The sequence below is a fragment of the Doryrhamphus excisus genome, linkage group LG18 (assembly GCF_037039965.1).
Source record: "Doryrhamphus excisus strain RoL-2023G ecotype Guam linkage group LG18, RoL_Dexc_Guam_v1.1, whole genome shotgun sequence".
Taxonomy (NCBI): domain Eukaryota; kingdom Metazoa; phylum Chordata; class Actinopteri; order Syngnathiformes; family Syngnathidae; genus Doryrhamphus; species Doryrhamphus excisus.
In genome coordinates, this window is record NC_136374.1 from 9,858,748 (window position 1) to 9,886,127 (window position 27,380).

The 27,380-nt window shown below is 40.5% G+C and overlaps 1 long non-coding RNA gene across 1 annotated transcript in view; it reads right to left on the reverse strand.

Annotated features, from left to right (window-relative positions):
* The window catches only part of LOC144902057 (uncharacterized), a 30,638-nt gene that overhangs the window by 339 nt on the left and 2,919 nt on the right, over window positions 1-27,380 (reverse strand). The gene's annotated exons all lie outside the window — the stretch shown is intronic.

A 27,380-nucleotide genomic window follows, 5' to 3' on the forward strand; every position in this document is an offset into this window, starting at 1 on the left:
CAATATATAGCACACAAATATTTTCCTAAATATGGCTAACTCTTTTATAAATGATTTCAACCTTTAACTGTTTTGAAAATGAACATGACGTATAAGATTGCACAAATATATTCAAGTTGATGTATTTTGGATTATGCAAAAAATGTGTCATTCACTATCAAACTTAATAAAAAAATTATAATCAGCTAGTTGCCATATTGACCCAACTATGAGACGACCCTATTATATAAGACAAAAAAAATGTTTCAACATCAGTGGAATAAATAGTGAATTGCAAAAAAAGTAAGGATATCTCTGAAATCTGAATAGTTATTTGTCTATATGAAGCACATATTGATCTGCATTTTCTGTTCTCGCTGAGCAGCAGCAGGTGCTGCTCAGACTAAGCCGGACACAAGCCATCGGTGCATCAGCTCCCCCAACTGAGAGCATAGTGGAGTTCTACGCATCCATGAATCATGCATGCGCAAGGCACGAAACCGCCGGTGTCAATCTCACCCCGTTTTAAATCAAAAACATAAATGTTTCTTAACCTTCACTAAATTACAACTCATTACACTCAAGACTCATTCGGACTTTGTCACTTACCTATCAGTGTGGCAGAACACGTGATGGAAGAACATTGTGTGATAAATACACATGTAGTACTAACTACAAGATAAGTAGGAAAGTAATTTTTTTTTATGAAGTGAAACCCATTTTTAAATGAACTAAGAATCAGGTTTATTTGTAGTTCTAAACATAATTAATGTCATTTTACTAGGGCTGGGTGTTATGGAACAAAAGTCATATCCCGATAAATTTAGGTAGAATATCAATATACAATATCTATCTCAATATTTTTTCCATAAAATGCCAAAATGCCATACCAACCTTTATGTATTACGTCCCTGTGTCAGGAGGAAATGGTGTACAGAGTGCTTACCCAAGTAGAGCAACAACATTTTCAAAGATGCCACAGATGCCTAACCCAACTGTCTTTGGGCGAGAGGTAGGGTACAGCCTGGACTGGTCAATTTGGAGTCTCCACTTAACCTAACATGCATGTGGGACCGGAGGACATGAAGAAAACCCACTCAGAGAACTCCACACAGATATGCCCAAGCAGAGATTCAAACCCATGACTTCCCAATGGCCAACATGCAAACCACTCGGTCACCATGCGGCCTCTATGTAAATATCATTCATTCATTTTCTACCGCTTTTCCTCACAAGGGTCGCAGGGGGTGCTGGAGCCTATCCCAGCTGTCTTCGGGCGAGAGGCGGGGTACACCCTGGACTGGTCGCCAGCCAATCACAGGGCACATATAGACAAACAACCATTCACACTCACATTCATACCTATGGACAATTTGGAGTCACCAATTAACCTAGCATGTTTTTGGAATGTGGGAGGAAACCGGAGTACCCGGAGAAAACCCACGCATGCACGGGGAGAACATGCAAACTCCACACAGAGATGGCCGAGGGTGGAATTGAACCCTGGTCTCCGAGCTGTGAGATCTGCGCGCTAACCACTTGGTCGCCATGCGGCCTCTATGTAAATACGTGTAGTAGTATTCTCCTCATTCTCCTCTTCTGTTGTACATGTAACAGAGAGTGATGTTGAATTACTAGTTTGTTTACACACAAACCCAATAAAGCTGATTCTGATTCTGATTGCTAACACCCTAAACAGAGCGAAGCATAGCTGGGGAGACGGCAGGCCTACAGTGTATCTGGGCATGCCCATATAAGGCAGTCCAGATCACATTGAAGTCATAAAGTTTGGTGTTTGAAAAAACTGCATAAAAGTGAAAACTGCATAATAGATCCCCCTTTAAGCAATTTAAGTCTCTCAGACACTTATACTAAACTTTGATGTCATCAAGCAGGATTTGCGCCAAAATGTTTTGCTTGGCCCATGCATAGTTTCATGGAAATACCAAAAATGTTTTGGCCTTTGTGCTTGGCAGAGGTAAACAACTTTATGTGCAAAACATAACACACAATGCAGGAACTTATACAATCTTTGAAAGACAACAAAGAGCAAAATTGCATGCATAATTTAGTATACTAAACAGTGAAGGAGATGCATTTATTTATTAGACTGTGTTTACTGCTATTTATTTTTACTTGGCATATTGGCAACTCAGCAACATTCATGGCGCGGCAATTTATGGAGATGGAAGCTTGCGGCATTATGGCGGTAAAAGGCATGCAGGTGTCTCGTCTATATTTACCTGCGTAAGCCTTTATAGATTAGCACAGTTTAGCAGTCGCTGCTCAGCTCTTGCTAGCTCAACTCCAAAATTAACTGCAATTCAAGCCTCTTATGTACAACACATTATCTGACTCAATGTCTACTGACGATTTTTGCTTTAAAAAACTGAAATGATGTTTTTCTTTATTGTTGTCATGGAAGCTTTTTCTTTACAAAAAATCCTATAGCAATCTCAATTATGTCTGTTTTTTTTTTATTCTAAACTTTTGATTCCAACTTAAAAAGCAGAGTGATGCATCGGGATGATTGGAAGTGTTCAGAACGCCCCTAGAAGGGAGAGTACTGTCGTGTGCAGATAAGGTTGCGGGTCTAAATACGCGCCTCTCTGAAATGGAAGCCCAGCTAACAGTGTCGTCCCTCCCAGTGGGGCCCTTTGAGAGTAGCCTTTTTTAATATCAGTGCCGCTGTAACATCAGTGAGGTGACATTTTCGGCACCGGCATGAAGATCCAACGGTGGCTGCGCTGCTCTGACAATCAATTATCTACGCATAACACCCCCGCCAGTGTGTGCGACATGAATCGGTCCAGGAGCAGGCTTCTCCTCTGCCTTGATTCTCAAGAAAAGACAGACCTTTCATTTGACCCACCCCACTCACAGACGCTCTGTGTGCTGATAAGACAGCAAATCGAGAAAAGTTGTGTACAAAAAACAGGGCGATATTTATTGAAATCATCTTGAAAGGAACTCACGTTGGCTTCATTCCAGCACACTTTGAGGAACAGGCTGCGTGGTGACCAAATAGAGTGGAAGCATTCTTCCTTTGTGTGTGTGTGTGTGTGTGGAAAGAGGAGGGAAATCATTTCACAGCACATATTGCTCATATCAGGCTTTTGGAGCACGGTAGTTGTTGTATGATTGTCATCAATGTCGCTGCTGCACCTACACAGACACAAAAATACTGTACAGGCCATGTTTCTGTCCCTCAGTATACATTACAAGGCCTTCTCAAACCTGGTCTACGCTTCTGTGTAGTCCCCCCCCCCAACACAGTCTTGATCCTTTTATAGTTTTTAAACCTTGCAATTGCAAAGTGTGAAATATGCAAACCTGGGATTTCAATAGGTTTAACACAACAAACCTGATACAGAAACAAACAGCAAGTTTACCCAGGCAACCCAGCTGAAGACGAGTCAGCCCGCCCTGCAGGACATTTTGAAGGAAAGAAAAAACGCCCCGCAACACCACAAAGCAGCAGAGCATCACAGTCAAGGTAACACAAATGCGAGCAATAGCCACGTTTAAATGAGGAGTTTTTCTCTTTCCGAATAGAATCTTTCCAAATGACCTTTCCGAAAGCAATGGTATACATGGAAAAGGAATATTCCAATCGCGTGTCTACATGCGCCGCTATAATCAACCAGAATAGTTAATGGGGCATGCGCAGTAAAACGTAAACACCAACATCACGTGATACCGACTTCCTCGAGTTTTTCTTTCACTTGTTGGAATAACTCCGTATTGCCAGTTTTTCGTTCATCCAGTCTTGAAATTTAGTTTGAATCAAAAACAAACTTTCCGCAGCAGTCCAGTGCCGATTGCTCGCGTCCATTTTTTTATATCAAAGAATGTCTCGAGCTGCATGTTACATCATATCTCAGCATTCGCTGAAAGAACGCACCCGGGAACAAGAAAAGATAAAGTTCAATCTTGCTAATATTTTATAATTAAGCTCGGCACATGTTTTATATAGATATGTATTTTCTTTTTTAATAAAACTGGACTTGTGAATGGCGTATAGAAGGGTTTAGATTCTGTTCCACAGATGGCGGTAATGCACACGAAAGCTGCTTGCCAACCGCCAATAAAAAACAGAAGAAGAAAAACACCACGAAGAAGAACACAGTCTGACAACTTTCCGATTGAGCGGGTACAAGATACCTCAATCGGATTGGGAAAGGAATATTCCACCCCTGTGAATCCGATTATATATTCATTCGGATTGGCACTTTTCTTTCGGAATACAAAGGTTACATTCTTTCCGTTTGAGCAAATAACCCGAATGGAATTGGAATATTTGGGTCCATGTAAACGTGGGGGTGGCACGGCGGTCGAGTGGTTAGAGGGCAGACCTCACAGCTAGGAGACCAGGGTTCCATTCCACCATGCTCTCGTGCATGCGTGGGTTTTCTCCGGGTACTCCGGTTTCCTCCCACATTCCAAAAACATGCTAGGTTAATTGGTGACTCCAAATTGTCCATAGGTATGAATGTGAGTTTGAATGGTTGTTTGTCTATATGTGCCCTGTGATTGACTGGCAACCAGTCCAGGGTGTACCCCAAAAAAGCGGTAGAAAATGAATGAATTAATGTAAACGTGGCTAATGAGTGACCTGTCATTTGCCTTTGTAAAAAAAAACAGGATTTCTTATGATTATGGAACACTTAGAACCCCAATATTACATGTTGGTATTTTACATAGAAAGCTCTGCATGGCTGTTTAGTATTTACTGTTGCACCAAAGTCCAAAGAATGTATTTCTTAATTGTTCAAGCTACCTCACAATATATTAAATATCCTAATAAGCGCCTGGCCTAGACTTTGTATGTCAATTCACCGTTAAAAAGTCAAGCAAGACCTAATTTAGGTGTTTTAAAAAGTTGGTTTCATGCAATAATTAGTTTTTGAGTGCACATAGACGGTCACGAGTGTCGGGTGACTATTCCAGGTGGTAAAAGCGCCACAGCGAGAGGACCCAGTTTTTGGCGCATCCTCCTTGAACCCCAGAAGCTTCCTCTCCTCCATGCTTTGACAAACAGCACCATTCCCCCGCTTGCCTTCATTTCCATGTGTATGCTATCGCTTGGCTGTCAGCGGCCACATTGGCCTGTAGTCGGGCCGGGATGAAAGGCAGGGAGATCCTGTTGAGTGAATAATCTTGCGAGTTTACAGAAGGGAGAGGATGTCAACTTGACAGTTGTGTGAGCAGCGCAAAGATTGGGGATTCACGGGCAATCCCATAGTCCCTTTAAGTCCGGACGTGTGAATGTGAAATCAATGGTACACCCGTACAACTGTTTGTTTGCTGGACCCTGGGACGCTTTGTTATGAAAATAAGAGTCGTGGATTTTTACCTCGTGGATTGAGGACACGGAAAAGGCGACTATACATGCAGGATTTCAGCATGAAAATCCCGATCTGGCGCTTTCTTGTTCCCCCAATAAAAGAAATATATTCACTCATCAACCCAATTTGAAAACGTCAATGTCCTTTTATTTAATTAGCATATTCACCGCAGACGGGAACTCTTTTCTTTCCTTTATGTACGTCACTAGGATCTGTAATTGCACCAGTTTATTTAGAACATTGAACTAAATTACATGGTGACACAATTCAACATGACTGAAAAGTTGTAGGAAGAAGCAGAGTTTATTAATGCTACTTTTTTTTCTCCATAGATAGGACAACTGAGATGGGCAAGTTTGTTTTGTTGCCTTTTATGCCACCATTTTTGAACAAATTCGTCTCATTTTATTGATAGGCTGCTCGCTCAGTCCCACACAGGAGCTGTGGCATTTTTTTTCCCTCCTAATCAGAATCAGAAAAAGGTTTATTGCCAGGTATGATCAAACACATACTAGGAATTTGTTTTGGTATAGTAGGTGCAGAATTAATGAAAATACAAAATTTACAAAATAAACAGTATAAATATATGCGCACAGTCTGTTTTTTGTTTGTTAATTTGCATTACGTTGGCTTACACAATTTCCATTCATTTGCTGTGTGTATACTAAGCGCACCGCCTCTCCCCCCCCACATAGAGTCTGGGAAAAACTGTTGATTCTGTTAATACTTAGGTTGTTTATATTGTTTATTTTTCTATATTGTGTATTTTGTACTGCTTAACTGATTCTGTACTCTTGCTGCTGTGCAATGCAAATTTCCCCACTGAGGGACGAATAAAGGCATATCTTATCTTAGACAAATCGACTGTATGACTGACAAGAGGTCTCACTCTGTTTGCATGTCATTGTTCATGTCTAGGTGTGAAACCAATCTATATAGTGAACTCTTCCTGCTGAGAGGCTGGAGGCCGGCAAAATGATCCAGTTTATTTTCATTCATTCATTTTCTACCGCTTATCCTCATGAGGGGTTGCAGGGGTGCTGGGGCCTATCCCAGCTGTCTTACACCCTGGACTGGTCGCTAGCCAATCACAGGGCACATATAGACAAACAACCATTCACACTCACATTCATACCTATGGACAATTTGGAGTCGCCGATTAACCTAAAATGCATGTGGAGACATGTCCGAGGGGGGAATCAAACCATACTAGCTGTATGGCCTGTGCGCTAATCACTCGTCCGCCGTGCAGCTCATTTAAGCACTGACTTCTTTTGGAAGCATTTTTACAATTCACACTCACATTCATACCTATGCACAATTTGGAGTCGCCTATTAACCTAGCATGTTTTTGGAATGTGGGAGGAAACCGGAGTACCCGGAGAAAACCCACGCATGCACAGGGAGAACATGCAAACTCCACACAGAGATAGTTAATTTTCATTTATGATTAATTTATTTATTGTTAAGACCAAAATCTTGCCACATTTTAATCGCGTAATAAATTACTTTAGTAATCACCCTAAAATTTACATTAGACACTTCATGTTTTGGATTAACTAATGAATTATATCAGACATAAAATTCAGGATAAATGATAACAGACATCGTGGTGCTCAGCATTGTACACCTTGTAAACACCGTATCTTTGTACTGGTTCTTAAACTGGCTCTAATTACTACATTGTTTGAGTGCCTTGCTCAATCTGTTTCATAATTTGACTCCACATAATGGAGTAGGTGTGCGTGTGTAGAAAGGTTCCATTCCTGCATCATCCTAAAGACTTTGGGAGCACCTTTAAAAGATGCGAAACATATGTTACATAGCTGTCCTTGTTGGCAGCGCCGCCGTGTTTATTTGATATGCAAAGGAGCGCCGTGGAGCAGCTCCATGCTCTCTCTCGCTAAAGTACTTTACTTCCTCACATAACCTAAAGTGGCAGCGGCATCAGGATGAGCTCCAAGAGCGAGGTGGCTCCCTCTCTGTAATTTATAATGCACTTAGCCTGATGATTGTCTGCGTTAGCGCGAATCAAACATGAGGGGAAAAACAAATAAAAATGCCACTTTATATTCTCGCTTCAGCAAAAAAAAAAAAAAAAGTCTTTCATTACATCCCCGCTCTTTCACATCGGGGGCTGGCTTTGTGGAAGCAGAGACAAGGATTACAGAGGCAAAGGCTGCTTTGGAGAAGAAAAAGAGGAAATAAACAAGAAGCAAATAAACAAAATGTGGCGGTTAAAGTTTGTTGGAATGCCAAAAAAAAACACTTCCTGGAATAGTGAGCTGCCATCATCACTGCCACTGCATGCTAGAAGAGGACAGTGTTATTATTATCATTATTATTGTTATTAAATGTGCTATGTGGAGGGCCTGCAGGTAGTGGCCGGGATCAGACACACGGAGAGGGGGGCTGTTTGGCTTAAGTGTTTTTTATTAGGATAGATGGAGACTTAAGCTCCATAACAGAGCCTCAACCCTTTCTCCCAGACAGGGGCCTACTTTCCCTCCTCACTCTGCATAGGTCCGTATCAAAACATGCCGCTCTCCATGGCATGCTCGCCTTCCTTCTTCCCCCCCCCCCTCCCTCGCTTGGCTCGGCTTTCTCCCGTCAAAAAGGAGGAAATGATGGCATTCTAGCCCTTCTTTCTACAGCCACCGCATTTCTCAAGACACAACTGTTGGCACTTCACATTGTAGCTCAACTGAACCCGAGAGTTGGTTCATTTGGTATATCATTTCTTTCATTCATTCATTTTCTATCGCTTATCCTCACGAGGGTCGCGGAAGTGCTGGAGCCTATCCCAGCAGTCTTTGGGCGAAAGGCGGGATACACCCTGGACTGGTCGCCAGCCAATCACAGGGCACATATAGACAAACAACCATTCACACTCACATTCATACCTATGGACAATATGGAGTCGCCAATTAACCTAGCATGTTTTTTGGAATGTGGGAGGAAACCGGAGTACCCGGAGAAAACCCACGCATGCACGGGGAGAACATGCAAACTCCACACAGAGATGGCTGAGGATGGGATTGAGGTCTGTGCGCTAACCACTCGACCGCCGTGCAGCCTCATTTGTTTCAGACATGATTAATTACTTGATACTTAAAATATTCCAAAAGAAGTCAGTGTTGAAATGAGCTGCACGGCGGTCGAGTGATTAGCACACAGGCCATACACCTAGGAGACCTGAGTTTGAGTCCACCCTGGGGCATGTCTCCACATGCATTTTAGGTTAATTGGCGACTCCAAATTGTCCATAGGTATGAATGTGAGTGTGAATGGTTGTTTGTCTATATGTGCCCTGTGATTGGCTGGCGACCAGTCCAGGGTGCCTGAAGTCAGCTGGGATAATCTCCAGCACGTCCGCGACCCTTGTGAAAAATGAGAAAATTAATGAATGAAAATCAGTGCTGAAATGATAAGGCAATAACCTTTTGGTGATGATCAATGAATGAAATGTATTTAGCCGAGTTTGGCATCCTGTATGTCATTATTGCAGCGTTTTTTTTTTTTTAATATAAATTGTTGATGACTTCGAGCTGCATCAAGCGTTAAAATGATGGCAGAAAACCTACAGAAATGACAAATATGTAAGAGAGAATGCATTGGAAGTGCTGTCTGCGTCTCTGTGTTTATTTATTTATTTAATCTAAGCTGGTAAATATGGTAGAATGTAAAAATAAGCTACGTGTCCAACCCAGCAGTTGACATTTTGTTTGGAAATGTGGTAATGGTAATGGTTTTATTTCATTTGAACATGCATCAGATTACAATTGAATGCATCACATAATCAGTTCACAGTTCCACATGTCCAAAAGGAGTAGGAAGAAGCAAAGCTTATTAAATCCTACCCCTCCATCTGGTACTTTTACAATCAGTAACTGTTACATTTGTTCACTTCCTGCTTTCCTAATATAGTTTACGTTTTTTAATTTTTAATTTTATTTTTGTCACGTACCGAAGTACGAGGTGACATGACCATACAAATATTTGAACTATGTGATGTAATTCTTCTTTTTTATGTAATATTTTTATCCAATTTCCAGCTCAAATCTCAGTATGGCACATGACAAGTTGGAAACCGGAACCGGTCGCCATTGCTCGCGAGCCCAGTCGCCCGCCTGTGATGTCATCAGTGGTTGAATTTGCAAAGTTGCGAAGTAAGAAAGGAATGCTTTTGAATGCAATAGACTTGTTGAGCTGACATAACACAAAATGCCAGGGGACTGACAGGAACAACCAAAACGACCTAACTAATTTCTGCAATGACATAAAGCAACATCTTACAGCTCACCGGATCAATCATCTCTTAAAATCAATAGGGTTCTTGATAATCTTGATAAAAGTTGTCAGTATTTACCAAAGGCAAGGTGAATGAAAGGTGACCGTACTAAAAGCAAACATAGAACTTGTCATCGCTCACAAGTGTGTGGGAACGAGCATCATCTGGCACTGGCGGGCCAGCAGGAGCAGGAACACGGGAGGATGGAAGCATGGGTTCAGTTGAAAGTTCCAGCTGTTAGGCCATCGGAAGCCTGGGAAAAGTCTGACACTGCCTTTCTTTTTTTTTATGTTTAATGTACGGGTGATCGCCTCGCGTGGAACATCAGGCTGGCTTATAAAAGCCGACTAACATGTGGGAACAGGTGGAAGGGGGTGTTAGGACTGGTGGTGGTGGTGCAGGGGGGTTATTTGGCAAAGGCTGCCAATGCTTCAATGTCAAGGGAGTTCTTCCTGCCAACATCATGTGTATCCAAACCCATTTCGAAAGCTCATAATGCACTAAAGCGCTCTTTTGTTTGAATGCACCATTTTACTGTTTTCGGACATTTACAGCAGAATTATTACTGTTGGAAACAATGGAAACAAACTGGCACTTTCATAGTCAAATCTTATATAGTAAAATCTTACTATGGAAACAAGGAGGTGACATTTTTACATTTTTAAATAAAATAATAAATAAAAGTGTTGTAAAAGGTTGTCAAATTAAAATATTTAAGGCAATGTTTTAAAGTTCTTAACCAGGTGAAAAATATATTGTTTATTTTTAGTTAAAGGAGACTTATTATGCTTTTTCCACTTTTCTGACCTACAAATGGAGTTAGAACAGTGGTGGGCAAACTACGGCCCGGGGGCCACATGCAGCCCACCAAGCGTTTGAAATTATTTTTTTCCATTTAGTATTACATGTATCATGCTGCCTGTTCCGTGCACGGTGGCATGGTTCAGGTTGCATGGTGGTTGGCTGCCAAACTGATGTTTGCTGGTTTCGAACTCGGGTCTCCCAGCTGTGTGGCCTGCGCGCTAGCCACTCGGTCCGTCGTACAACCCATGTAAGTAATTTGCCTATCACTCAAAACAACCGTAGATAAGCTTTTATTCAGAATTTTGATAAAATATGAGAATATAAAATTAAATAAAAGATATGAGAATCATAATAAAATAAAAAATATGAGAATATAAAATAAAATAAGATATGAGAATAATAATAAAATAAAAAAATATGAGAATATAAAATAAAATAAAAGATATGAGGTTAATAATAAAATAAAAATATGAGAATATGAAATAAAATAAATGATATAGGAATAATAATAAAATAAAATATGAGAATATAAAATAAAATAAAAGATATGAGAATAATAATAAAATAAAAATAAGACAATATTAAATAAAATAAAAGATATGAGAATATTAATAAAATAAAAATATGAGAATAAAAATAAAAATATGAGAAATACGAGATATACGAGAATTTTATTGTTACGTGACAAGAAAATTATCAAGACACGCATCGGGATAGTCCTGTTGTCTTACTTCTGTGAATGTGAGGCCGCTTACTGGAATAAGGCTCGGCAGGGGGAAATAAAAAGTAAGTTTTGAGGAACTTGGCAAATCATTGCTTTATTTGGGGGCATTGGACTTAAGACAGATAGGTTATGAAGCATTAATGAAGCATTAAAGCACTATACATTAAACTCAGGGATGTGGAGGCCGACGGAGGTGCCCAGAGAAAGAAAAGTTGGTGTTGCAATGCAGTGGAGGTGTGTGTATATATTGACTCTAACGTTTCAATGAATACAACAAACAGCCTCTATTCCACTTCTTGCCCTAACCTCTGAAATGAGACTTTATGTTTCATACAAACAGCATCTTGGTCACATCAATAATCCCGCAAATGAAATCGATTTCCCCTCTCGCTCTTGCAATTCTGATCACAGCTGGGTTCCCCATATGGAGCATTAATGGGGTGGAGCACCCTGAGCCTGATCTAAAGCTGGAGAATTCTGGGCACAGCGCAACATCAAATCCCGCTGTAATTACCTTCATGCAAACACGGGGGCCCTCTGCAGCACAATATGGGGTTGAAGGAATAGGATTTGTGCTCATTGTTTTTGATGCAGGAATTGATCTTGAAACATTGTTTGGCGCAATTTACACTGAGGGAAATTGCCTGACACAAATGGCGGGTGGCGACGAGCACAATTGCTTCTTCTGGGTGGCTCATCTCCATTTTTGATGCCGCTATTCAGTCACTAATCGCCGTGTTTTGCCGTACGTCTCCGCAAAGATCATATATCTTGACATGCGTGGTTTGTCGTCATTTGTCTTTTTTTTTTTTAACCCTCCCCTTCTCTGAAGTGGAGATGAAACAAATTTCGCACACGCGCTGGTGGAGGCAGTGTGAATCAAATGCTAGTAGATTATGCTATCTGACATAAGGCTATTGTCTTAACTCCCCGAGGGCTGCCGCTAGAGCTAAATCACAGAACGTACAGGGAGGCCAGGCGCTATCCTGTCTTCCAGATATCCCTATCCCATCATGCACACCCTTCTCCGGCAGGTGGGGGTGGTCATGCACCATAGAAGCATGCAACGCGGTTATGGGTTTAAGTCTCAAATCTACATACTGAAATGACTTGGACTCTCTCGCACAATGCCAAACTTGCTGGAAGTCTGATGAGTTTATTTCATACATTCCCTGAGCCGGAGAGTCTATTCCCGGCCTAAAATAGACAGCAGTGTGCAAGGGTGCAAGCGTATGGAAGTTGGATGCGCATCCCGGTTGCCCTCAGTGACTGCTGTCCATCTGCTGCGGGGTCTCAGGTGCGTTATCTCCTGACGTGCCCCTGGGAACCTCCACTAGATAACTGCGTCTATGCCGGACCGGCTCTTGTAAATGACTCGCTAAACAGTCCCGGCCTTGGATTGTGCATGTGGGGAAAAAATCAATTACTTTGCCCGCTGCCCCCACCCCAGCCCTCCCCTTTTACATTTTACAGTCCATTTTCAGCATGCTGGGGCCAATTACAGCCAGCAGAAAGACTACTCTTTATGGCATTCCCACGATGACCTCCATCTCGCCGCTGCTGTTAATGCGCCAACGACAAGCACTTGTGCCACCGAGGAGCGTGTCAATGCACTCGCTTGCACCAAGCGCCGCATCCAAACTGCGGCGTCACTCGGGCCGCCGCTGACGCTTTGACAGGCCCTAATGAAAGCTGATTACCAGGAGGCATCTATTAATTTGTCCCTAATCACGACAAAGAGAGTCTGTGGCTAACAGCTGTGAAATGGCAGCCGTCGCGCGGAAATGAGGCTCGGGGACGAGGGGTTAGGGCCCTGCGCTGTCATTAACCGCCTGCCATTGTGCACGTTCGCTCAGAGCTTAGCCACAGGTAACTCAATAAGATAACACCGGATTGCTCTTTGTGCAAAAAGCTACAGCTGTGAATCCCGGCCGGGCCCGCCAGTGAATAGAGGGATATTGGTTTGCATGCTCCGAGCGGGGAGGCCTGACTTCTTGTGATGCAGGTGAGAAGCCGACAGTAACGCTTTTAAGCTCTCTCCCTTCATGTGCTGCAGGCCTGCAGAAAGGAAAAGTCAATCACTGACTGAATGAGGATGTGAACGAGCTTTTCAGCTGGGGACACGCTGCAACAAACGCACGCTCAGTGCAGCCCTGCACGCACCGGACACCACATTAGGTACACCTGTGCAGGGCTATTGAGAGCCAATATGAGAACCGCATTGGAAATTCGGCCTTTTTTGATTGGCACAGTGAGAGATGTATTCATACAACAATGTTTATTATTGCGGTTGTAGTTTGCAGTACTGTAGCGCGACACTGCATCATTCTGAGAGCTGTTTCTAATATTTTGAGTCTCTCGTGTCGCTAAATAAGGCTGCAAATGCACACAATGCTCAAACTTTACATTTAAATGAAACTTTGCTTCTCAATGATTTTTTTCCCCCCATTTTTCTTTTCAGTAAGGTAGATATTTTATTCATCCCCAAGGAACGTCTAGTGTCCAGCAGGAGCAAAAAATTCATATATCACAGCAAGAAAGTATTATGGACAGTTCCAAGGAAGAGGTAATAGTGAAAAAAGCACATGCGATAATAATAAAAAAAAGTGAATGAAATAAAAATTACTACACAGCCAGTCAGCAAAAAAGTCTGCATAATGTTAAAAATAAATATACTAGTATATTTGCGGTGGTGTGAAAAGGTGTTTGTCCCCTTCCGGATTTCTCATTTTTGTTATACTTAAATGTTTCAGATCATCAAACAAATTTTTAAATATTAATCAATGACAACACCACTGAACACAAAATGCATATTAAATTAAACTTTTATCATTAAGGGAATAAAAAATATATAAACCTACATGTCTCTGTGTGAAAAAGTGATTCCCTCCGTTCAAGTTCAAGTGGAAAAGGTTATAAAACCATTTCTAAAGTTTTGGGTCTCCAGCAAACCACAGTGAGAACCACAAATGGTGAAAACATGGAACAGTTGTGATGAACCTTCCCAGGAGTGGCCGACCAATGACCCCACAATGACCCCAGGAGCACAGCAACGACGCATCCAAAAGGTCACAAAAGACCCCGCAATAACATCCAAAGAACTGCAGGCCTCACATGCCTCAGTTAAGGTCAGTGTTCATGACTCCACCAAAGACCAAAACCACTGCCAAACAAAGGGAACATTAAGTCTCAATTTAGCCAGAAAACATCTTGATGATCCCTAAGAACTGTCTACTAAACCATTACCAAAAGTAACGCCACATTTCAGAGAAAGAATATAATACCAACAATAAAATATGGTGGTGGTAGTGTGATGGTCTGCTGCTTCAGGGCCTGGAAGACTTGCTGTGATAAATGGAACCATGAATTCTACTATCTACCAAAAAATCCTGAAGGACAATGTTCATCCATCTGTTCCAAACCAACTTCAGTTCTGCAGCAGGACAATGATCAAAGACACACCAGCAAGTCCACCATTGCAAGTTATCACAAACGTTTGATTGCACTTGTTTAGGGGGAACTCATTTGTTCACACAGGGCCACGTAGGTTTGGAAGTTTTTTTCTCCTTTAATAATAAAAACTTTTAAAAAACTGCATTTTGTGTTCACTTGTGTCATTAACTAATATTTCGGTTTATTTGATGATCTGAAACATTTAAGTGTGACAAACATGTAAAATCATAAGAAAACACATTTTCACATCACTGTCTATAATTAATAATGACAATATTAATATTGCAATACAATACTGTCAATACATTATTAAAATTATTAAATAATAAATTAAATGAAATTGAAATATTAAATTTGTATATATTTTGTTAAGATAACCCACTATATATATATATTTTGCAGAACTTTTCTGCATATACACAGTACAGAAATAAAGATGCAAATTGAAATGTGAATTAAAAAAAATTCTAATAATTATACAATTATATTAATATATATTTCTAAATATATGTTATGCTATTAGTGTTATTTATATATAAGCTGCCTGCTGGTGTGTATACACAGTACATGAAATATTTACACATTATTACTGCATTGGTCAAATATCCAAAATGCAAGTGATCAAATGTCAAGAATTCAATAGCAAAGAGCAAATATGACATGCACCAGTTAATGTTATGGTGGTATTTTACTGGGTGGGGGTTCTTTCCCCCCTTCCCCCCCAACACAACACCCCCCTCCCCCATGCTGAGTCCCGCCCTGGCAAGTTTGCAAAGTGCAATTTCCAGCTAATGTGGAGGTCGCTGCAGCAGGCGCAGAGGGCGTAGTACGACATAATGGCTCTGCTAGTGTAAATATTGCTTTTAGGGGGAGACACGATTGTGAAGGGGGGGCTGAGGGGAGAGAAATTTCCATAGCATATACGCCGGCACCACTGGAGGCCTTTTGCCGGGACCGAATAGATTTTCCATTGTGGTGTGTCACATTAGATTTTGGGAGGTGCTCAGTGGCAGGTACATGTCATTAGTAACACTTTAGCGCGGTAATGAAGCTTTTTATTTAGCCGCCGCTCCTCTCATGAATGAATAAGGAGCTGCTCCCCGACTGTGCCCAGCCAGGAGAAGCGGGCAGAGGCCATGTGGAGCCCTGGGGAATGCCGGGGAGGGTTAAAGCGCCATTACTGTCACACTCGCGCGCACATGCACGCACATACACAAGCTAAAAAGAGAGGGGGGAGTGAGCGCACACACACACACACACACGTGCACACCCTCCCCACCTCCGCTCCCTGGGGTCCTGATCTGACACTCTATTTACACACACATTTACACAGTCGACTCCCTCCTTTATAAAGCTGACAGCCACTTAAGCGCTACATTACTCGCAGGCAGCTACAGCCTCACAGCGCTGGGAATGGAGCGGTGGTCGCTTCGCGGCCTGCCTCGTCTTCACTGACGACCGCAGAGATATGAAGCAACAAAAGGTGGCTGTTAATGACTCAACTAGACACACGGCATTAAACTATGACAAATAAAACAAGCATGCATTTCAAACCTGGATCCATTAGTAGACAGCGTTTACTGTTGTTTGTCTTGGATTCTTATATTCTGTCCAGACAACATAAGTAACGTAACTTTGGCACAGATCACAGCTCCACAGACAATTACAATAATGTTCATACACACATGTCATGTAAAGCTCTATTTATTCACATTCCGTGTGTCCATTCACATCCTGTCCACTCACACACTCGTAACAGTATGCACATTTACACACACATTTAATGTAAACAAAATAACAAACACTTAAACTTGCTGATATAGTTAATCTTCAAACGGCTAAAATAATGCATAAGGCTAAAAATAACCAACAAGGATACAAGGATGAAGAGTCTTGAACCAGTCATGATGTGCTATATATATCACTATATTGACACTTACTATGGTACCCATTATGTCATTGGATGGTCATATCACCTCATACTTTGGTAAGTGACAAAAAAATAAATAAATAAAATAAATACTTAAACTATATTAGGAAAGCAGGAAGTGAACAAATATAACAGTTACTGATTACTGGGGTAGGATTTAATAAGCTTTGCTTCTTCCTACTCCTTTTGGACATGTGGAACTGTGAACTGATTATGTGATGCATTCAATTGTAATCTGATGCATGTTCAAATGAAATAAAACCATTACCATAAAAATATGTCTGTCCATTCACATACACTAATTGTTAACATCAGCTTGTCCATTTACACATCTGCCTGTTCATTCACAAATGCTACATTTGTCCATTCACACACAGCAACTTTGAATGGCTGTCTATTTACATACAATAAACACACAGCCACTGGTCCATACACAAACATATAAGATTATTTGCTTGTCCATTCACATACACCTAGAACATAAACATCTAGAAAATAATGTAAACACCTGTCCATACATTCACAGGTAATGAAAATGTCTGCCTATTTACATGGACTTAGGGGATATACGACGAAAGTGGCTCAAGCTTTGTGCTCAAGATGCAACAAAAGCTCAATTCCCCAAACAGAATTGAACAGTACTTCGACTATGATTACTTTGTGAGTTCGGTTTTTGGCTTTGTGGCCTGCCTGCATGGAGTGTGTTCAAGTGCAAGTTAATTCTAACTATTATACTAACTATATCCTGTCAGTCAGCAACAACGTCCATGTTATATTTTTATATTTTAAAATGCAATGTTTCATTGTTGACACTAGATGGCAGTGTTTTGTGTATGACATGTTTTGTGGCAAACTTTTTAACTTTTTTCAACAAGTGTTTTATTGCAGTTGATTGATACCTGAGAGTGTTTATCCTCTATCAAATATTGTTTTTTATTATACCTTTATTTACCCAGGCAAGCAATTTAAGAACAAATTCTTATTTACAAATGCAGCCTGAACAAAGAGCAAAAGCCCTTTGACGGGAGGGGGAGTGCTGAAAATAAGAACGTTCTATAAAATTACAAATATCAATACAGTAAATATGTACGATGCATACAATACAAAAGCATCAAAGAACAACATTAAAGCAATGGGATATGGCAATAGGCCTTGTAATATGAGAAGATTAACAAGCTGAGTACTCACACAAGGACTCCTGTGACATTGACATCTGTTAACATTGCTGCTAAATTATTAATATTTCATGTTGCATTTTCATCTTTTTTTTTTCCATCTCGTGGTCCTCAATAAATGCTGATGCTATTTCCGAATCAGTTATATAGTGCAACTTTCATAGCTAATTTAAAGTTATTATTTATTAAGTTACTATAGCGATACAGCTGCTTTAAAAGAGAGCTACCTTCAGCAAGCTTCGCTGAACACACAAGTCTGGCTTTCCACTCAACACGGCTCGCTAACCCACTAAACTCGCCGCTTCACGGAATAGCGAAAATGATTTTCTATTTACATACACATTATGTAAACATTCACACTCAGCTAATAATAATATATATTGTTCACTACTACTACTGTAGCTATTCACAGTATGGTATTATAATAATATGAACAGCTGTTCACACATAATTCAAATGTGTCCATTCACATGCATAATAAAATATCTGTCATGTGCACAAAAAAAGGAAAATATGTCCATCCAAGGACAAACTGAGGTCATGTAAACATCTGTCTAATCACACACCGAGTCTAAACATGTGTCTGTCCATTCACATACATACATTATATTGACTTTATCGATGGCCACATCACTTGGCTAGGAGGTGTCTATAAGGGTTTCTACCCTCAGACCTTCTATTTGAGCCAATCACAGTGTGATGTTGTGAGTGTGTGTCTGTGTGTTGACTGAGTGACTTTGACTATTGTTACACAGGTGGCAAAAGCTCGGTCTCAGCACCTCCTCCTCCTCCTCCTCCTGCTGCTGGTGGTGGTAGTAGCCTCATCTCAGCTCACGGCCCGGTGCAGTGAGGCGGTTAGAGTGGCAATGGCTGGTCAGGGCCCCCATGTCACCCCCCCAGCATCCACACTGTTCATTTCCCTTTCATCTTGAGTGTGAAATCGCTGCCGGTGCAGCGCTGACCTCAGCATTAAGAGGTCAACTATTGAAATCTGATGTGCGCCTCTCTGGCTGAGGGACTCCAACAGATGGAGGGCACAGAGAGGGGAGGCGGGCAGAAAGAATCATCCTGAGTGCTCAGAAGTTGTGTTTCAGTGACAACTTTTTGGGGGGGTGGGGGGGAGTTGTGATGTCTTGCCACTGCAGATCAGTATTACCTCCACCAAGGAGGTTTTAATCACCATTTGTTTGTCTGATTGCAGACAAAATACGAAATCTATTTTGACAAAAGTCCATTATCATTCTAATGTATGTCCATTCACACACAGAATTTAAACAATGATCAGTCCATTTACGCATACACACATTATGTAAAAAATATGTCTCTCCATTCACGTGCAAAGTTAATATAAACATCAATCCTTCCACAAAACATTACATTATGCCGCAGATAGAATTTCAAAACCGGCCTCTCCATTCACATACAGTCTGTCACGCAAAGCCAAGACGCAAATGTGTAAAAGGAAAAACATTTTAGTAGCGTTTCACATTCGTTAGCAGTGAAACCATTTCATTAACACACAGTCATTATAAACATCCGTATGTCTATTCACACATACTGTAACATAAGGTATACATATGTTTGTCCGTTCACATTCACATGCGCCACACTAACCATTTAACATCTGTCTTTCCATTCACCTAAATACATTATTTAAAAAACACTCAATCCATTCACACACAGTAATTCCAAACATCTGTCTATCCATTTACATACACAAATAATTTAGTCCCTGCCCATTCACATAGACACATACACCTAATTTATCATTCTAATGTATGTCCATTCACACACATAGAATTTAAGCAATGGTCCGGCCATTTACACATACACACATCATGTAAAAAATATGTCTATCCATTCACATGTAAAGTTAATGTCAACATCAATCCTTCCACAAAACATTACATTTTGTCGCAGATGGAATTCCATTCACATATAGTCGGTCTAGCAAAGCCAAGACGCAAATGTGTAAAAGGAAAAACATTTGAGTAGCGTTCCACATTCGTTAGCAGTGAAACCATTTCATTAACACACAGTCATTATAAACATCCGTCTGTGTATTCACACATACTGTAACATAAAGTATACATATGTTTGTCCGTTCACATTCACATGTGCCATAAACGCCACACTAACTATTTAACGTCTGTCTTTCCATTCACCTAAATACATTATTTAAAAAAACAATCAATCCATTCACACACAGTAATTCCAAACATCTGTCTATCCATTTACATACACAAATAATTTTGACCCTGCCCATTCACATAGACACATACACCTACTTTACCATTCTAAGGTATGTCCATTCACACACATAGAATTTAAACAATGGTCAGTCCATTTACACATCCACACATCATGTAAAAAATATGTCTATCCATTCACATGCAAAGTTAATGTCAACATCAATCCTTCCACAAAACATTACATTTTGTCGCAGATGGAATTCCATTCACATATAGTCGGTCTAGCAAAGCCAAGACGCAAATGTGTAAAAGGAAAAACATTTTAGTAGCGTTCCACATTCATTAGCAGTGAAACCATTTCATTAACAAACAGTCATTATAAAAATCTGTCTGTCTATTCACACATACTGTAACATAAGGTATACATATGTTTGTCCGTTCACATTCACATGTGCCATAAACGCCACACTAATCTGTCTTTCCATTCACCTAATACATCATTTAAAAACCAATCAATCCATTCCCACACAGTAATTCCAAACATCTGTCTATCCATTTACATACACAAATAATTTAGTCCCTGCCCATTCACATAGACAAATAATGTAATAGTTGACCTATCCATTCACGTACACACATAATGTCAAGCGAAGGACATCTGCCTCCGGATGACGTATGAGGTGAAAACTTGAGTTTTAACATCATTCACCATGCAAATTTGGACTCTTGAACGTTGCGTGTGTCTTGTAAATGTCTCCCCACAGCCAGGACACATATACATCTTTGCGTAAAAAGACAAACTTTTTTGGCAGCGTTCCACCAACTACACACCGACCTTCTGCATTTTGAAGTCAATTCGACACCTCTGCTCAGTGTGAATCCCCTTGCAAGATAGGACTTTTTTCCAGGTCTTGTCTCACATTTCCCATGGGCTAGACTTTCATCCTTCTTTCTGCACAAGACCACCCTAAGCCCAAATAAGGTGTTCTTCCTCCTCCTCCCTGAAGAAGCTGAGGAGTTTGCAATGTGCCAAAACTTTGGAGCCCCTCACATATACGCAAAGGGGCGCCTGTAATCACAAATAAATAGCATTTCTGCCTATCTCAGGAGCAGATAACTAGGAGATACGATGCCTTCGATAAGGAGCAGTAATTTGGCTTTTAGAGATCGCTCCGGGGGTCTTGGTGCTGAGCGGCACTGATTGACTGTGTATATGGGAGGTTGTTTTTTTTTTTTCTTCCCCCTCCCCAACCCGCTCCACATTTTTATCTCTCCTGTTGAAGAGCTTTTCATCTCTGATGATTTTCTCCCTTTTCATACGTGTTTCCCCCAGAAGGAGGCGAGATCACAAAGCAACACAAGGCAGAGTGGCATGTTTTAAAGCGATGGACAAAATACAAATATTTGAAAATGTATTTCATGGTAATTATGTCAGGTTTCATGGCCTTGGCGCAGTACTGAGGCGCAGCCTGGATGCCTTAATTTGTATAGAAATTGTAATCATTTGTTCATTTCAAGGTGAAAATTGCATTTTTTAATTTAAATTGTATCCTGCGTGATAGGCTATTATCTAGAAAAATTGTCTGTGTGTATGGCAGTCTATGCCCTGCCGTCACGCCTCTTTGGAGCCCACTTCTCCCGAGAAAGGGCTTATATGTGAATCTCCTGACTCAATGCACCCAGCTTGTTCTTCTTCGCCGCTGCTGCACTCATTTCCATTCTGCTTATTAATATTAATTAGCTGGCGAGCACAGGCGAGCATTTTAAATGTAAATCAAGCTACGGTGTTGCAGCGATCTTTATCTTTGCGCCGATTTCTTAGATTTAACACAACTTTTTAACACAACGACTTTTTATACACCCCCCCCCACACACACTTTCTTTTGTATAGGACACAATATTAGGTACACCTGTTCAATATAACAAGATACGATGCATCAGAGAGGTAGTGAATATTGCAGCAGGGGTGGGAATCGGCACTCAAGTGTACGATACGGTGATTGAGTGATATCAATATGTGATGGTATCATGCAATTCACAATATTTTGATGACAAAAACACATGTTTTTGTAGAAATACATGGGACATGTGTAAGAATGAAATCATTAAAATAAGTGAATATAAATAAATTGAACACAAATATATCAATACAGTAAATAATATTATATTTATAAATGCAACAATAATAATAGAACTGCAGTTCATCATTCATCATACATATATGTATATATGTATGATGAAACTGCAGTTCAAAAGTGAGAATTATTACAGTATCTTCATTAGAGTACTGGTGAGTGTATACATCTAAATATGACATTATAAAGTTCCATATAAATAAAACATTTCATAGTTATATTAAACCATTACAAAAATAAAATGGCATTAATCTGCCACAATAACTCATTCTAAACCCCTCTTTAATTTTTTTTACTCTCACTTTTTACACGACAGATTATCTAGCGCTAATACTCCAGACCTTGAAATTCAAAACAGCCCCCCAAAAAATAAGATTTCCTTTGCCCATGCAAACGAGGCGGTCCGGGGGAAGCAGATATATGCGGAGCGTCTCGCGAGGATCCTCGGAGGTGACGGGCCACAAAGCTTCGGCTCAGGTACATGGCATATGCTGGCATAATTACAGGATTTGTGGAGGATTATTATACTGTAAGTGCTTTCATGGCGACAGCTGGGAGCTTTTTATACTTGCCGGTGACGCGTAATCTCACGGAATAAAACCGAGACCCCCAGAGCATCTCTTAATCATTTCTTAGCATACCTGCACACGGCTCCTCTCAGCTCTCTTCCTGAGGACACATTTGTACCGTTGGATGACAATTATTAGCACGCTCAAGGAAAACAATAACCAAGATTTCTTTCCAGTGTTCCACATACATTCATTTATTTGTGCCAGGAATTCATTTGGAATTGGCACAACCTCCATTTTTGGTCAATTTGGGGCTACCTGTTTGCCGTCACCCATAAACACATTATAATGGGACTGTCTGTGTAGCTTATTGTTCCAACACTGTACAGTAGATGGCATTGTTACTCTTTCTTCATATGCCTCGCACACATATATCACAGCTGACTTAGATGCGCATTATAATTCATCTGCTCATCAATATAGTGAGATATTAGATACATACATAGTACAATGATTGGTAATTTGTCTTTAAAATCGGGACGCTTCCCCTAATGATAAAGTCTCCAAAGGAACACTCCAAAAGACAGACTAAAATAAAAAAATAAAATAAACTTTATTTAGCTCCTTTCAAATCCATTGAAAGTGGGCTGCACGGCGGAATAGTGGTTAGCACACAGGCCCCACAGCTAGGAGACCCAAGTTAAATTCCACGCTCGGCCATCTCTGTGTGGAGTTTGCATGTTCTCCCCATGTGTAGGTTTTCTTCGGGTACTCCGGTTTCCTCCCATATTCCAAAAACATGCTAGGTTAATTGGCAACTCCAAATTGTCCATAGGTGTGAATGTGAGTGTGAATGGTTGTTTGTCTACATGTGCCCTGTGATTGGCTGGCCACCAGTCCAGGGTGTACTCTGCCTCTCGCCCGAAAACAGCTGCAGCTCCAGCACCACCCGCAACCCTCGTGAGGATAAGCGGTAGAAAATGAATGCATGAATGAGTGCAAAAATGTATTTTCAGTGTATCTTGTAGGACTAACTAGGTTTGTCACCAGCTGCTTATAATTATCTGCATTGTAGTTTCCAAAAAAGTCTGATGCAAAAGTACATTTTTGCTGCCATTCTGAAATTTTTCGAAGTGCATGCATTTTGTCCGCTTCCAAAATAGAGATTTCTGCAAATAAAAACAAAGTATTTTATGTCAAAACTGTAGAATTCTTAAAATGCATGTATTGGAATGTGCAGACAGGCTTTCAGATAGAACTGGTTGCTTGTAGACACACTGTATGTTGCCTTATTATGCAAACATTTCCTTTTTATTACTGCATTTTGGAAACTGTAGCCAATCTGCACTTCTCATCAGTGAAGGCTTTGCTGAAAGCGTCCAAATACTACGTCCAATACTTCCAAATACTTTCATCAATTCTTGGGGTCTTGAGGAGATTTTGTGTTCTGTTTATGCCCAAGGTGAGCTTGTTTTTGGTTTGCAGAAAGAATGTGTAATTAATTGGTGATTTTCTTGTAAAATAAAGTTTTTGTTAAAGGGAACCTATTATGGTCATTTTTCAGCCAGATCAGACATCATGCAGAAGCAGAGCGCCTGGGCCTGACCCCCACAGCATTTCATCAATGACCGTCTAGTTTCGTGCAGTGGAAGAACCCACTAAACGAGAAGGAAGTGGTGTCATTTATCTGTGATAACTACAGTAGCTGATCTTAAACAATATATGAAGTTATTCTAGTGCATATTTAGTCAACTGTGTTCATGTTTTCATTACAAAACATGCCTTTTAGCATGCGCTCAAGTGGAAGAGAGTGAAAGTCCGTTGCTCCGTCACCCATTTATTATGTCATGACTGGTTGAGTCTTTTTTGCTAAAGCCCTCGTCCCACTTAACACAAATCAAGCAGAACCAGATAGAATTTTAAGAAATTCTAAATTCACGCTATATTCTGGTGAATGACTTCAATTATCAGGAAAAGGAGCTGGTGCTTCAGAGGCGTTTGGTACTGTATGTTTGGCTCCTTTTTTTCTTCTGATATAAATAACGTGATGTACGTTGGTCACATGGAAGTAGTGAATGACGCTTCAGTGAGCTTGTTGCCTTTCAGCACCTCTTTTCAGCACCTCTGCGCTGTCCACGCTAGCGGCGGTCGCTGGTGGAATTGATTTGGCCACTTATGGTTGGCGGTGATGTGAATGTGATGTGACGTGAACAAGGCAACACGGTGATGTTTCAGCGGCAGCTGCAATCAAAATGTTGGGAATTTTTTTTAATACTTTAAGAATATTAGGAATGCAGTCAGAGTGCAGTTAGAACACTTTCTGAATGTCGATCGATATTTTCCCACTTGAAATCCACCTTGAAAGTTTTTAGGGCCCTGATATTGAGAATGTACTGATAATGACTATTGAGTTCAAGAAATAACTCACTGCCTCTTTGTCAACAATCAAGTCTTCAGTGAAGGTACGTAAAAGTGACTTAAAATGAATATTTGTCTTTTTAATTCATCATATATATGGATTTTATCTTCATTTTGAAGTGTTTTTGCATGTTCACATTTTTAGCTTTCTAGAACAGATGATTAGATTTGCAACATTCATATAGGTTAAATCAGGGGTCTCAAACTCAATTTACCTGGGGGCCACTGGAGCTAGGGTCTGGGCAAGGCTGGGCCGCATCAGGTTTTCCAAAAAAAAAAAAAAATGCATTTATTAAAAACAGAAAAATATACAAACTTTTTCAGTGCTTTGGTTCCGATTTTCTACAATAAAAGCTCTGATAAAACATTCCACTGTTCTCAAATATCTTACTTTTTATTTTTCTGCACAAAATAAGATGAAAAATAAACAAATCAAGAATAAAGAAAATCAATCAGTAATAAATAAATATAATAATAATAACAATAAAACGGCAAATAAAAACTTAATAAACCACATATAGTTGGTGGGTAGACAAATGATTTTTTTCAGATTAAAATTAACAAAGCATTATTAGAGCCCTGTAGACATGACAACACACGACTATAGTCACATTTATACTCTTTTTATTTACAACATATTGCGCAACTGCAGGGTTTGAGACACATGCTAACTCGCAAACTAGAGAGCTAGCGACCTAAACGGTAGCCTTCAAGTTATTTCCTTTAAACTTAAATTGCCAAAAAATTACCACTTCCACACGGATAGGGAGGATTACTATTAACAGTCAATTAACCTTTAACATGAGCATTAATCAAACGTAATAATTTTTTCTGGGTACATGATACCATACAGCATCCATATCAAACTTGCGCGGGCCGCACTAACATTAAACTTTCATATCAAGGCGGGGACCTCAAACTAGTGTCCTGCGGGCTACATGTGGCCCACGGGCCGCATGTTTGAGACCGCTGGGTTAAATGTTATGGTTTCAGACGGATACTTTGCAATGGAAATCAAGGTACCACTGCACAGTTCCAGAACCCTCCCCTTGTCTCTCCAACTGCCATTGTTCACTTGTGACACAATTGTAATATGAGTCTTAAATATGCCTCACACATGTATTAAACACATTTTAATTAAAAAAATTATAACACTTTAAAAAGTTATCAGTGATCATTTTAATTTGACATCACTGCCGACTGAGGATGAATTAGATATGTTTTTCTGTGGGAGGAAAATTGCCTATTTTCATAGAAAATAGTTATTCAATGCTTCTTCAGTAGTTTTGTTATGAGTGTGAAGTGCCTTGACTTGACATCTTATTTACTAAGCAGTGTTTTCTTGCGCTAAAGGGACGGTTGCAGTGGTGTCCCAAGACTTGTGCACACACTATGTCGTGACCTGTTTTTCTCTCGTGCTGGCAGCAGGTTACTTATCAAGCGGGGCCAGGTTGAGGGCCCCGAAATGAGATGAGAATCAGAGCTCCATGGATCATTCCAGAAGGAGTATGACCGGGGCTGAGCGATAGGGCCCTCCTGGCCTCTCTTGCCGCCGAGGCTCAGGACTTTTTTTTCCATTTCCATCCCTGTGATGTAAACAAACCCATTACAGTCACTTATTTATGCACAGGGGCAGTCTTCGTGGGGGCCCCGGACCTGAGGACACGGCCCGCAGCTAAGCCACCGTGGCACCGAACCCCCCCTTCCCTGTCTTCAATGGCCGCCGAGGAAGAGGAGGCATGTGCGCTTTATCTAAACCTCCCCAGAGAAGCGAGTGGAAACGGCTCTGGTGGGCTCTGTTTATCCGCCGCTCCTGTAGTCAATCAATTAGGCGATCAAAGCGGGCGGAGAGCCAAAGCTCTCATACATAGCGACGCCTCATCCGCCACCTCAGCTGCCGCCTCGTCCACTCTGAGTGACAGGCACGCCAAAAAAAGCACCCTGGCCACCACCTTTGCGAGGCAGACGGGACAAGCGTGGCACATGGTGAGCTCTGATCTGCTCAAGTAGAACATAAAGTTTGAGAGGAAGAGATGAACTGTGACTCTATTGATGCATTTGGCAACCCTGTGGGCACCTTCATGATAAATAATGTACATTAAGTCATCATATCATTTTTTTGCTCTTCTTTTAGTTCAAATTACCCAAAACAATTAAACATTCAATCATTTCAGGATAGGTTCACATTAAAAAAATACAAAAATGTAATTAAATGATGTTTATTTGTAATCTTTTTCATTATATTAATATAATGTATAATTCAATGACAGTATTGTTATATTACATACAAAGTACAGATGACGTACTCGCAAAAATTATAATAATAATAATATGGGGCAGAAATGGGTATCAGGTTATTGTTTTCTTTACACATAATTTTAACTGCTTGAAATTAGACTAGATCAGCAAAGTTAGTCTTTAT